The sequence below is a fragment of the Cupressus sempervirens genome, chromosome 2, assembly GCF_028749045.1.
Source record: "Cupressus sempervirens isolate cs-2001-9-10 chromosome 2, ASM2874904v1, whole genome shotgun sequence".
Taxonomy (NCBI): Eukaryota; Viridiplantae; Streptophyta; class Pinopsida; order Cupressales; family Cupressaceae; genus Cupressus; species Cupressus sempervirens.
The window spans coordinates 682,607,554-682,621,485 of record NC_143119.1 but is presented as its reverse complement, the minus strand read 5'-3'; positions in this window follow the sequence as shown (position 1 = coordinate 682,621,485).

Below are 13,932 nucleotides of genomic sequence, written 5' to 3'. Positions count from 1 at the left end.
CAAACTCATTCTTCCTTAAAGATTTTGATTCCCTAAAAAGGAAATCGTTGTCTTATCATAGAAGAGAATAAGCATTGGAGAACCACCAAGCTGCTTGCCTTCTTTGAAATGTCATCTTTCAAAAGCGTCTAGGTTTTTGATTCACTCTTGGTCATGACCTCCAAGAAGTGAAGAGCATATTCTCCTATTCTTTCATCTTGCACCCAAGGAAGTTCACAAGCCCCTAATTAATCTAATTTTGAAAGCAAGAAAGGAAGACACACATTGTTTTGTGAGTTTGAAATATTGTCTTTGACAAGCGTATCTTTGACAGCATCCTGCAAGCAAACCGTCAGTCTATTTTTGAGTGGGTTTTAAAAGGAATCTTTGGCAATACATCCCTTAAACAATAGTTAAGCTGCAAGAAATCAAAGAATAGATTAAGACAACTATGTTAGAAAAATTAGATAAGCTAAAGATCAAAAAATAATGCTAAAAACTGAAATTGTTGTCATAGGATTTCGTGCAAAATCTCTATTCAAGCCACGCGAAATTGTTTGCAGCCTGTGCAAAATTGTTTTACGATCCTCGCAAACAAACTAGTGCCACGCAAAATTTTGCGCGCTCAGACACTTTCTCATGCAACCCAGAGAGAATCTTCGCGTGAAGATTTTGGATGCTCGCGCAAAAAAAAATAGTCTCGTGCGAAGATTCCCAAATTTGTACGAAATCATACGGGCAGAGAATTTAAAATTTGATTTAAAAAAATGCAGAGAAGCCCTAAGAAATTGGTTTTCTCGAGCCCCACGGTGGGTGCCAGAAATGTACCTATGAAATGTGGGCCTTTGAACCTCAAAAACACTTCGACATAGTTATTACCTGCGGAATAATCCTAGAATAAACATTAAGTTATTTATCCAAGAGATCCGACAGACCGACCTATCGCCTTCTATCTAGAAGGATTTGCCTAATTAATGTCCTTAGATCTAAGGTGTAGGCAACCAGACCTTCTAAGAATGAAGGATTTAAATGAAATGCAATTAGTCTATATGATCGTGCAAAGTATTCTAGAATGAAAGATGCATTCTAATCTAAGAACATGTAAAGTAAATTAATCTAAATGTATGACAGATTAAATGTAAATGGAAATTAAGCTAACAATGAAAAGATGTAAGAATATGCTAAAGCAATGTGAGTGCAAAATGCGACAGCAATTCGATAGCATGAAAATTTAACCTCTGTAATGAGGAAATGAGGGTCTCTTAAATAAACTTTCCTGGAATCCATTAACAGTTGAGATCGATTTCAATCAATGGTCAGGATTGAAGATGAAGTTCAGTCATAAAGGAAAATTCTCGAATCAAAGGAAGTTAACTGGCTCAGATCTGAGTGTAAGAGTCAGTCAACTCAGATAGACTTTAGTGTCAGAGTAAGTGATTTGAGTCATTTCTAATTTGATCAGCAGTGAACTGGGAATTTTCTTTTTGAACTAAAGAGAGATTTTGGAGAGATTTTTAATTTAATAAAATGAGATATGACCTCATAAATACCTTTTCTTATTTAATTAAATAATTTCATTCAATTAATTAAAATAGGCATATTTATTAAATTAAATAAATTTAATTCCATAGTACAATTAGCCTTAGGATATAATTTAATTTAATTAAAATATAAATACTTAATAATTAAATTAAATATTAATCAATAGGTTTAATGTGACTAATATGAGTAAATACTATAGGAATTAAATAATAAGCATGATGAATTCAGATTAGGGTTTTCTACATCTGACAATTAATTCAAATAGCGAGTAGCAAAATAAGAATTTGCATATTAGAAGAGGTCTTAGAATTGATTAGAAATAGACCAGAATTGGTATCATGGCAATAAGCCAATTTTGGGGTATTACACCTCTAGCCCACTTTCTCCCTCTGCCTCTCCTTGGACCACCCTCATCATCATCATCCTCTACCTCATTCAATAGCTCATCAATCCCCAAAATAGGCTTAGTCATATCTATGTATCTAGGGAAGGGATGCTCTTGAAACCACCGTGCATAATCTCCTTCCATCCCTGCATCTGCCACCCTATCTCACAAGGTCCATGGCTATGGTGTGTCTATCATCTACAAGAAGGCCTCTAGATAGACCTCATACTCTAGAGTTGGGCCCCATAATGCCCTCTCTAACTATACCCGGGCATAATGTGTTGTCCCCTATGGCATGCCTTGTCATCGACCAAACTATCTCACCACCCACCTGAAACAAAACCACTCTATCACGGCTGGAATCCAACCAAGAAAATACCTTGGGCTAAATAAATACACCACCTCATCACTATCCTTTTCCCATGACTTTGTGAACCTATCAGTTCTCCACATGACCTTATCAACATCATCCAAAATCCACTGCCAATACTCTGTCTTACCCAAATGGGGATGCATGATCACACCAAAATAGGTATACATGAAGGGCATACCCTTAGGCCACTGTTGTACACACACTAGATGAGTAATGGTAAAATGCTCCCATGTCCATGTCTATAACAAAATCACCCCTACTAATAATGATGATGTGTCAGAATACACCACCTTATGTAAATTGTGATATAAATGGGCCAAAATATAGCTACCCCAGGAAAATATGTGTGGCTCATTGATCATATCCTATATCAAGCAGCCCCATCCAATTGAACACCCTCACCCTCAGTGATTTGGCAATAGAAATCCCCCTATCAAACAAGCAAACACCATCGATAGTGCATCATATTCTAACATCTGAAACCATGATACATTATCATCACCAATGTTGTCATCCCCAGATAAGTCTTGAAAAGTCACACCACTTATTGTCTAATAATAATAAACCAAATCCCCTATAGTCAAGATCTAAAATATCCTATATACATCCTCGGGAGTCACTATCATCTCCCCCATCAGCAAATGAAATGTGTTGTGGTTTGAGTGCCACTGCTCAGCCACTACTGTCAATAATCCCCTGTTCACTCAAAACTAGGGCATCTATAACAAATATGTCAACCCACATCTACCCATCACCTGGCATTCTATGCCTGTCAAGCAACCTACTACCTCTAAGGGCCATGGATACAGTCCTCATACCATGAGCTTTTTCCCACACACCTATTTTCCATCAAGACATTAAAACATCAATTTTCATCACAAAGTGATCATTAGACATGAGTCTCATATTTATATCTAGCTACCTAGCTACTGGTTCTATTATGGACCTATTGCTTATCTTTCTCTATCCTAAGTTAGACTTGCTTGTTTTCCCTACTCTGTATCTTGAGCTAGGGCATCACCCATCTATTATCAGATTGATCCTATAATATCACTTCAGGAATACCCAATTACTATTGTTTACTTATTCTAGCAATTCCTGGCTGACAGACTTAAATCTAGCCTTTTGCATTATCTTACACTCAACAGAGGCCCTACACCCAATTTTTGCACTCTGCTACTCTTTTGCACTATTTCCTAGGACATATGTGCTACCAAATCAATCCAATGCGTTGAAATAGGAAAATGTGTTACTTTAACATTCAAAAGCACTCTTCCATACATCATATGTGCTATAAAGTGTATATGTGCTAATAAAAGGGTCATATACACTATTTCTCAGGAATAAGTGCTATTTAGTGCAAAAGCATTCAAAAACATAACATATGCACTATAAAAGTGCTCAAATGTGCTAAAACTTTTAAATGCAGCGTTAAAACCCCTATATGCACTATTATTTTATCCTATGTGCTAATCCACCTAATATCCAAGGTTTTATATGTGTTGATTCACCCTACACGTGCTAAATCATTACTCGAATGCACTTAAAGAATGCATATGTGCTAAAAGAACATATAAATGCACTAAAAGACTAAAATTACCACATTTACCCTAAAAATTCATACAAAAATCCCAAAACACAAGTACAAATGCAAAAATCTCAAAAGGGCAAATCTCAATGACTTACCAGGACATTGTAGTCTATTGGACGCTCGTATCTATGACCCCTCTTGAATTGATGCTCTCATAAAGGGACCACCATCCTCAGTGAATTAGAGCTCCAAATCACCAAAAGCAAAAGGGAAGTGTGAAAATGACAAGGTGAAAGGTCTTTTTGACCTATTTAACCCAGCTAAGGGGCACTTATATTACTCCTTCTCCCTATCTACCCACCATTCGAATCTTTTGCTCCCTCTCACGAATCAAGTATTGTATCAGACATCATTTCCCATCAAATTTCTAACATTTTAGAAATAAAATTGGAACCTAATTAACTTTTGCAATCCAATATTTTCTTTCAATTTCATTTCTAAGGGGGCAGTATATCAATATCAAACTGGGGCATTCAAGCTGGGTCATCAAAATTTTCTAAAAAATCAAAAATGGCCTGCCCCAACCAAAAATTTCAAACGTCAAGACTACCAAAACCAAGGTATCTAAACAAAAATATTGCAACACCAAATCAACACCGCAATCAAATCATCAAATCAATGACAATCAAAACATGAAATCATCAATGATTAGATATCAAACCATCAATAGACAGACACCACGATAATAGTGAAATGTCAAAATATCATCAAACAGACATCCAATCATCAAAAGTTGACCTAAAATCAGAAAGTCAAGATAATCTTTAAACTAATATTCTTTGCATATTAGCTCAAAGAGGGGCATTTGTAGACACCCAAAAATTGGCAAAGATCTAAATCACACAATTTTGATCAATCAGTGCAAATTAAAGAGAAAATCAAAAGAAACACAACATAATTTCAAATTAGAAACCATATTAGGTCATTAATTATCTATCAAATCGACAAAACCTAAATTAACTTTGAAAGAGGAGAAAAATAATTCAAATTCATAAAATGAAATTCAAAAAAGGAGGAGGAAAAAGAAAAAAGTGTTGAAAATAAATAAGACATTTATTAAACCAAGAGAATCATTTATCCTCACAAAATTGGAAATCTCCCTTTTTCATTTCAACAAAATTGAAAATATCCTCAATTATTCTCAAAACCAAGTCTATTGGACTCTTCCTCCTGGCCTCTTATGAGATATTTTTAGTTTCAATTTCACCCATTAGTCAAAGGTAAAAATCATGATTCTTGCCCCAACCCCTTCCGAAATCCTATTAGTAGGAGGGAAATCCAAGAGGCAAGGACCCAAGTTTTAGGCATCTGCACTATAAGCACATTTTGTTTCATCATTTTAGCATTATCATTTTAGCAAGTTCGTAGCACTTTAGTATCACTTTTATTTTATTTAGCATTATTTATTGCATGTTTAGCTTGTTGCATATCCATTTTGATAGAATACAATCTACATTATGGTCATAGATCGTGCATGCATTCTTGTAGAATCTGCATTTTTAGCATACTTCCATTCTAGAACTATCACTAAGATGTTGGTCTAAGAGCTATTTTAGTAGTTGTAGGTAGGGAAACATGAGACACTTGTAGAGATTACACTCTAATGATAATGTCTTGGGTTTAGTTTAGTTCGTCATCAATCTATTTGCTTTCTACACTAAAGTCTCGTGAATACGCATTCACACCGTGTACAATATGCATATGTGAGTTTCCTAGCAATCTCTAACAAAATGAGCCTATCCAATGGATATATCAAGAGTTTTTTCAAGTTCACTTGTGTGCCTACAACCCTTAAGTATGTGAATGTCTTGAACTGAATGTAGTAGGCGTTGATCTATGTGATTCTAACTACTACCTCTACCGACATCCATTTGGCATAATCACCCTCTATGAATCGAATGATTATGAATATAAAGTTATCATTCACTATCCTATACTCTTTGCTCTGATCTAAAATTCTCATCTTCACCATTTAAGGATATACCACATAGGGTCATGCATTAGCATCTAGCATGCTACCTCTTTTGTAAAGTCCTAGGTAGTTAGTTGTTTTGGCCACCAATAAATACACAAAATATGAGGTCATGTAGAATTTGGAGTTAGCCTTAACAACTATCATCTCCTTATCCAGGTTATCACTCAGCATTGTGGCCCAAACAATTGGTATCTTGGCCATTTGGATGGTTTCTATGAAATGGACCCTCCAGATATTGAGATGTCCAGCTACTGGTAAACCCATGACTCTGCTTAAAAGCACGATGGTGTATCCCACCTCATCCTTCATGTATCCCTAATTCATGTCTATTTTTCTAACTCTGCAGCCCATTGGTGTTCTATCAATCAAAAATGATGATTGGATTATCTCTTAGGCTTCCTTCTCATGATCTTGATACCATCTTTCCACTCCTTCATAAGATATGTGTACATATTGATCAACCCTTGGAAGGTTGAATACCTTCAATGTTTTGAGGTTTTAGGTCAAGGACTATCTCACATGTAACACTCTTGAAAACCTTCTCTTCAGTGACAGTTTTTGGCAAGAGCTATGATGAGTTTTGAAGATTGCATGGAAGTTGGATATGATGCTACATTGACTAAACCTAATCGGATGAGTGATCACACCATTGTAGATCATTTTCTTGGCTTATTGAAAATGGTGAAGAAGGTGTTCTAGTCAATGCATCCAAGCTCAGTGTCTCTTATTTTAGATTGTCCATCCTGAAATTGAGATTTCCTTGGTGTACCTTGATATTTGAACACTACATGTTGGGAGAAATATTCTCTATAAGTGAGGATATGAAGATGCCATATTATCTACACAAGAAAGGAGACATTAGTTCAAAGAGCTAAAAATATAACCCAAAATAAACCCTAACTAACAAAAAAACCTAGCCCAAAACACACAATAATAATCAGAACAATCAATTTCCCCCCACCAAGCCCTAGAATTCATAATAGCACACCTAACACACCCTCATATGTGTGCTAAGTGTGCTAAATGGCCATTTTGTGACCATTTTAGTGTAGTTGCGCATGTATGCACCCTAGTGAGGTGCACACATGCACAAGGAAAATGCAGGGGGACTTAAGTCCTTTTTGCTTCTTATATACTAAGGGTGTGTCCATGCACACCTTGATTCTTAGGCTTAGTTTTTCTATCTTTAGTTTCAAAAAGGTTCCCACATGCGCACCTTGAATTGGTCCACATGTGTGCACCTTTTGGTTGACTTGGGCCTTAGGTCCTTTTTAGGGTATCTTTTAGATTTTAAATGAACAAAGGTATGCACATGTGCACCTTGAGGAGGTGTGCATGTGCACACCTTTGGTGTCTAACATTTTGTGTTGTCTTGTGTTTTGCATGGATGTGTTTTGTGTGCTACTATGCATTTATGCACCATACACTTAGAATCTTCCAATTTTCTCCTATTCTGACATCCCAAACTTGCCCAGTCATAGATTAAGGCTTGAAGTAGACTAATGAAGAGTCCCAAAATCACCCAAGCACTGAATTGGGAGTCTAGGAGACAAAAAAACCAAAAACTAGGGGGTCCCCATTTCTAGGAGAAATGGGGTGTGTGTGGTGAAACCACATCAATGATCATAGATGGATATGCCACCATCTATCATCTATTATCTACATAACATGATCAATCACGTGAATGATTCATCGAAGTCTAAGTAAAGCCTACTATTGTAGATGATGTAATCTAGAGTCATGCCCCCCTCTATGTATCACCACCATCTCATGCTACAATAGACCATAAGCATCATTACACCATGATTAGGTTATAGTCTAGCTATTATCAATCAATGGCCTCCAATGAATAGAGTCTCAGTCGCACAAAAAATTTAGTTTTATCTTCTATTGAAAAAATCTCTAACTTCTATACTACCCTCGTGTGGGCCCCAACTTCAAGGAAGAAAACACATGACTCCCTTCACTTTTTCTTCTCCCATTCAAATTGTGAGTTTCCTATCAAGACAAGAACACACACTCGCACTCTTCATGCTAAGATAAACCATGTAATAAAAGACAAATAAAACTTAGATCTATCATTGGCATATATCTTGTCATTGAAAAGGTTAAGTACATCTAAAGATATCATTTTAGCCCACCTTTATCAAATATTACTCTCCCTTTCTTTAATTTTAAAATTATTTGAAATGCATTTTCCCAAAACTATTTTGAGTTTTCCAACCACTTATGAGTTTAATTGAACACAATATTTAAGTCTTCTTAAACCCACAATAACTATTAGTTTAATATGGGTTTTTGGATTTGAATCACAAATGATAGATCACAAATTCTAGACAATTCTAATTTAACAACTAGATGCAAAGTAGGTTCTAAAAGACTACCTTGTTCAATAATTCTACCATCTCATGGGATTTTTTACATTTCCCATTTTGACATCAACCATATTTGCACTCTGCCTTGACTAATCACTTTGCTTCTTCCAAAGTTCACTTGCATAATGCTCAAATTTATGACAGCAATAGCATTCTACATTACTCTTCTTCGAGTTGTAGTTTTTCTTACCTCCTATAGAATTATTTTGAGAGTTGCTTGCTCCCCCTTGATTTCTACTCATCCTAAGCTTTCTCCTCCAGCATTCCTCTGACTATTTTTTCCATGACCTCTACTTCTTGAGCCTCTAATGGAGCCATTTCTTCTTCTCCCCCTGCCTCTTGAATTTTCTTGAGCTTTGAAAGATGCTCTTGAGAAAATGTAGTTGACCTTTTAATCCGATGCTCATGGGTTTGAAGAGTACCCATCAACTCATCCATTGTCAATGTTGTGAGGTCCTTTTCTCCCTCAATGGTCATCACAAGATTGTCACACTTTTGAGGCAGAATCCTAAATATCTTATCCACTATCCTTTTCTCTTCATATTTTTCTCCATTTGATTTGAGTTGGTATATCAAACTAGAGTTTCTTGAGCTAAAATTTGTAATAGGTTCATTATCCTTCATTCAAAGTCATTTGAAGGTTCTCAAACTCCCTTCTAATCACTTTTATTTTCACTACTCAAACTTTATCAGTTCCTTTGAAATTGGTCTCAAGGATATCCCATGCTTCTTTTGAATAGTTAGCTACTACTATCTTAGGAAAATTTGTTTCTATCATGCCTGCCTCAATTAAGCTTAATGTTTTTCATTCCTTCTTCTTGACTCCTTTAGTTGAGTCTTTTGATGGTTGGTGAGGGAATCATACTATGTTGGGTCAGTTACATCATTAAATTCATTCACCACAAACTCCCACAAGTCATTTGAAACCATAATTGTTCTCATTTTCTTTGCCCAAGTTCCATAATTTTGTCCATTAAAGGATAGTTTTTGCTACCATATCTTTCTTGCATCTCCTACCATGTCAAACACCCAGAAAACTATGCCTGAATTCATGAGGATGTGGGGCCTTATAGCTCTAATACCATGTAAAAAACTTTAAAATTTTTTCCAACTCGGGAGATGACTAACCAATAGGGGGCACTGAGCTTGGCAAGATCAAGGAATCGAGTGTTACAAGCTAGCATTTCCATTGCACCAAAAGATCAATCTATCAATGCCTGATACAACCACTAAACTTCTAGAACATAGGAGGTGGTTAAGCCATGTTATGAATCTCAAAGGGGACCATTGGCAATTAGTCCAACAATCCCCCCCCAAGTGTTACCCAAGGAGATTCGAACTTGTGACCAAGCTCTAATACCACTTGTTATAAGCTAGGATTGTCGTTGCACCAAAAGATTGACCTATCAATGCCTGATACAACCACTAGACTTATAAAACATAGGAGGTGGTTAAACCATGTCAAGAATCTCAAAGGGGAACATTGGTGGTTACTCAACATCGAGTGACAGCAAGGAGTGTCGAGTTAGCTCAGCACCTATAGTGACCAAGTATGCTCAGTCAATATTGAGACTTAATGGAAAATAAGTTGAGTTAACTTACTCAACAATGGAACTAAGTGATCTTGGATAATATAGTGATGTAAGGACCGAGTAATCTTAGTTAACATAGTGACCAAGTGAACTTGGTCAACACTTCTAGGTGGAATACTCAGTCAGCACACAAATAGGACAAAGGACCAAGCTAGGAAGGAACTTGATTTTCAAGGAGCTCAATTTGCAAGGGGACCAATCTAGAAAAAAACTAACTAACAATTTGGTTTATCCTCCATTAAAACACAAAGACTAATGCAAGGAAGAATAGGGAAAACTAGGGCCAATGGCACAACCAGTTCTCTAAACCACCCTGCAAGAGTTAACACAACGAAAGGAAACACAAAGAATAGCAACCAAAGGAGGAAGAAGAGAAAAATACTTTCATTGATTCTTCAAATATTCAACATACATGCCTAGCTATAAGGCCTTTTGGGTTACAGCTAGATAAAAATTACATTCATACACAAAGATTAGCAGCAAATTCGCACTTTCCAATTATGCTCTGCAATCCTCTTCAAAACTGCCTAAAAATCCTTCCCTCCTTAACTCTAAGCCTAAACAGTCTATTTATACTAGCAAATATTGCTTATATATCATTCTAGAACATGGAGAAGCCACAAGTTCACTCACAACAAATATTAAATGAAAATAAACCTAACATTAAATGCACAAGTCAGCCTGCATCAGCAATTAATTGTCCTGAAATCAATGTCCGAGAAAAATTGTGATATCTCCTAGACCTAATTGAGTTATAACTCACACTTCAAACTATGGGTAGATATCCAGGTCCTCTACAACCCCTTAAGTGCACAAAGACTGATTCATCAAGGAAAAGTGTGCGTCAATTCTAGAAATTGTCACGCAGAACTGCTAGAAATTGATGTTTCAGGAGAATTGCCATATCTCTCAAACTATAAGGAGTTAGAACTTGTTCTCTAGAAAATAGATATTAATCTAGGCCCTCTTCAATATTTTAAGTGTACATCTCTTCATTAATAAAGGAAAATTAGTTATTTGGTCTACAACAAGCACCCAGAAACTAGAAAACACAATTTCAACAAAACCCAATTTTGGTAGCAAAATAAAAATTGAAAACATGCAGGATAGTAGTACAACCCAGGATGCTCCTACATCAAACAAATAGGGTTGGAATAAATTATTCTCTTGAATCATTGAGATGTCACAACCTAAGCTGAATCCAACTCAAATTGAGAAATCCATGAAGCATCTTCCATAGGTCTATTCTTCCACTTCATCAAATATCCATAATAATATTTTCCTCTTGTGCTCTTACCAATTATCTAATACAATACCTATTCAACTTCTTCAATTTACTTCTTAGGATATTCCTCTAACATAGTAACTTCATCATCTGATTCATGATACTTGTATAAATCAAGAACTTTGAATATAGGAGATATATCCATGTCATCAAGTAACTCAACTTCATAAGCATTTCCACTATCAAATTTCTTCAAAATCTTACAAGGTCCGAACTTCTTCATCTTCAACTTACTATATGTTCCAACTGAAAATCTTCCTTTCTTCAAATGAACCATCACTTCATCGCCAACTTGAAAATCATGATGTCTTCTAAACTGATCAGCATTCTCCTTATACTTCTAATTACTTTGTTCTATCCTCAACTTCACTTCCTTATGCAAAGATTCCATAAAATTAGAAAATTCTTCTCCTATAGTACTTCTCTTTTCTTCACCAGCAATATCTCTCAAATCTAATACTTCTCTAGGCTTCATTCTAGTAACAATCTCAAAAGATGTCTTTCTTGTACTCCTATTCACAGAATTATTATATGCAAATTCAGCTTGTGCCAATACCATCTCCCAATTACTTGGCTTATTCCCAACTAAGCATCTCAACAAGTTACCCAAGCTTCTATTCACCACCTCTATCCATCCATCTATTTTTGGATGGAATGTAGAACTAAACTTTAATTCAATACTCATCTTCTTCCACAAAGTCTTCCAAAAATAACCAACCAACTTGTTGTCTCTGTTAGAAATAATACTTCTTGGTAATCCATGCAATCTCACAATCTCTTTAAAGAGAAGTTCAACAACATGCTCAGCATCCGATGTCTTCTTACATGGTATGAAATGAGCCATCTTAGAAAATCTGTCCACAAAAACAAATATGGAATCATACCCCTTCACTATCTTAGGCAATCCAAGAACAAAATCCATATTGATGTCACTCCAAGGTTTCTCAGGAATAGTAATAGGTGTATACAAACTAGTATTTTGACTTACTCCTTTTGCAAAATGACAAAATCCACAACTCTTTACAAATTTTTGAACATCCTTATACATTTGTGGCCAATAATACTTCTCTTTTAGAAAACTCAATGTCTTATCAATTCCAAAATGTCCAGCCAATCCACCACTATGCTTTTCCTTAATCAGGTCCAACCTCATAGAACTTTTAGGAATACAAAATTGAATACCTTTGAAGAACATACCTTCTTGAATGAAATAATAATCATACTTACTTATGTGATTTTTTGGATTTGATGCTTTGCACTGTCTCCACGCCTCAAAATAATTAGGATCAGCATCATACTTATTTCATCAAAACTAAGAACTTCAACCTTCATTTTAGTCAACAAATAATGTCTTCTACTCAATGCATCAGCAACTCTATTAGTGACTCCACTCTTGTGCTTAATGACAAATGTAAAATTCTTCAAATACTCAACCCACTTCATATGTCTCTAATTCAATTTATGTTGACTTCCCTAGTATTGTAAAGCTTTATTATCAGTATACAACACAAACTCCTTAAGAATAAAATAATGTCTCCACTTCTTCAAAGCTTGAACAATAGCATAAAACTCTTGATTATACATAGAATACTTCCTTTTAGCATCATTCAAATTTTCACTAAAGAAAGCAATAGGCTTACCTTCTTGACTTAATACAATTCCTATTGCATTACCACTTGCATCACATTCAACTTGAAATACTTTATAAAATTAGGAAAAGCCAATATGGGTAATTCAGCAACCTTTTTTTTCAAAGTTTTTAAACTCTTATCAGCTTCATGTGTCCACTTGAATTCCCTTTTATCTCCTCTCATTGTCTCAGTCATAGCATTACAAACAACACTGAAATTCTTTATAAACTTTATGTAAAAACTAGTCAAACCATGAAATGATCTTACCTCACCCACATTCTTAGGTGTAGGCCATTCCAATATTGATTTAACCTTTTCCACATCCATCCTTAAACCATTAGCTAAAATCACAAATCCCAAATATACAATCTCCTCTTGCATAAAAGAATATTTTTTCAAATTAATCAGCAACTTTTCCTCTTTCAACCTCTACAATACTTGTCTAATATGCTCAATATGTTCTTCCTTAGTATTACTAAATATTAGAATGTCATCCAAATAAACAATCATATACTTACCCAAGAATATTTTTAGAACTTCATTGATCAACCTCATGAAAGTACTAGGTGCATTAGTCAAATCAAAAGGCATAACCAACCATTCATACAAAATTTTGTTTTTATTGAAAGTAGTCTTCCATTCATCACCTTCTCTAATTTTGATCTGATGATAGCCATTCTTCAAATTAATCTTGGTAAAATACTTTGCTCCACTCAAACAATCCATTATGTCATCCATCCTTGGCATAAGAAACCTGTATTTCACTATTATCTTATTAATAGCTCTAGAACCAATACACATCCTCTATTCTCCATTCTTCTGAGGTGCTAATATAGTAGGTATAGCACATGGACTCAAACTTTCTCTGATCAAACCTTTCTACAACAACTCATGCACTTGTCTATTAAGTTCTTTATTCTCTGAAGGTGTCAATCTATATGGTGCTTTTTTTGGCAAACTAGCTTAAGGAATTAGATCCATACAATGACTTATACTTCTTACTGGAGGTAAGCCATCAGGAATATCATTAGCAACAATATCTTTGTATTCATTCAACAATTCTACAATTTTTGTTGTCATAACAACTTTTGTTGCTTGGTCATTACTACCAACACCTGGTCCTCTAGGAACTATAGCAAAACAAACTTGATTCTTCTTTACTTCCTTTTCAAATTGCTTTCCATTAACCATGCAAACTTTTATT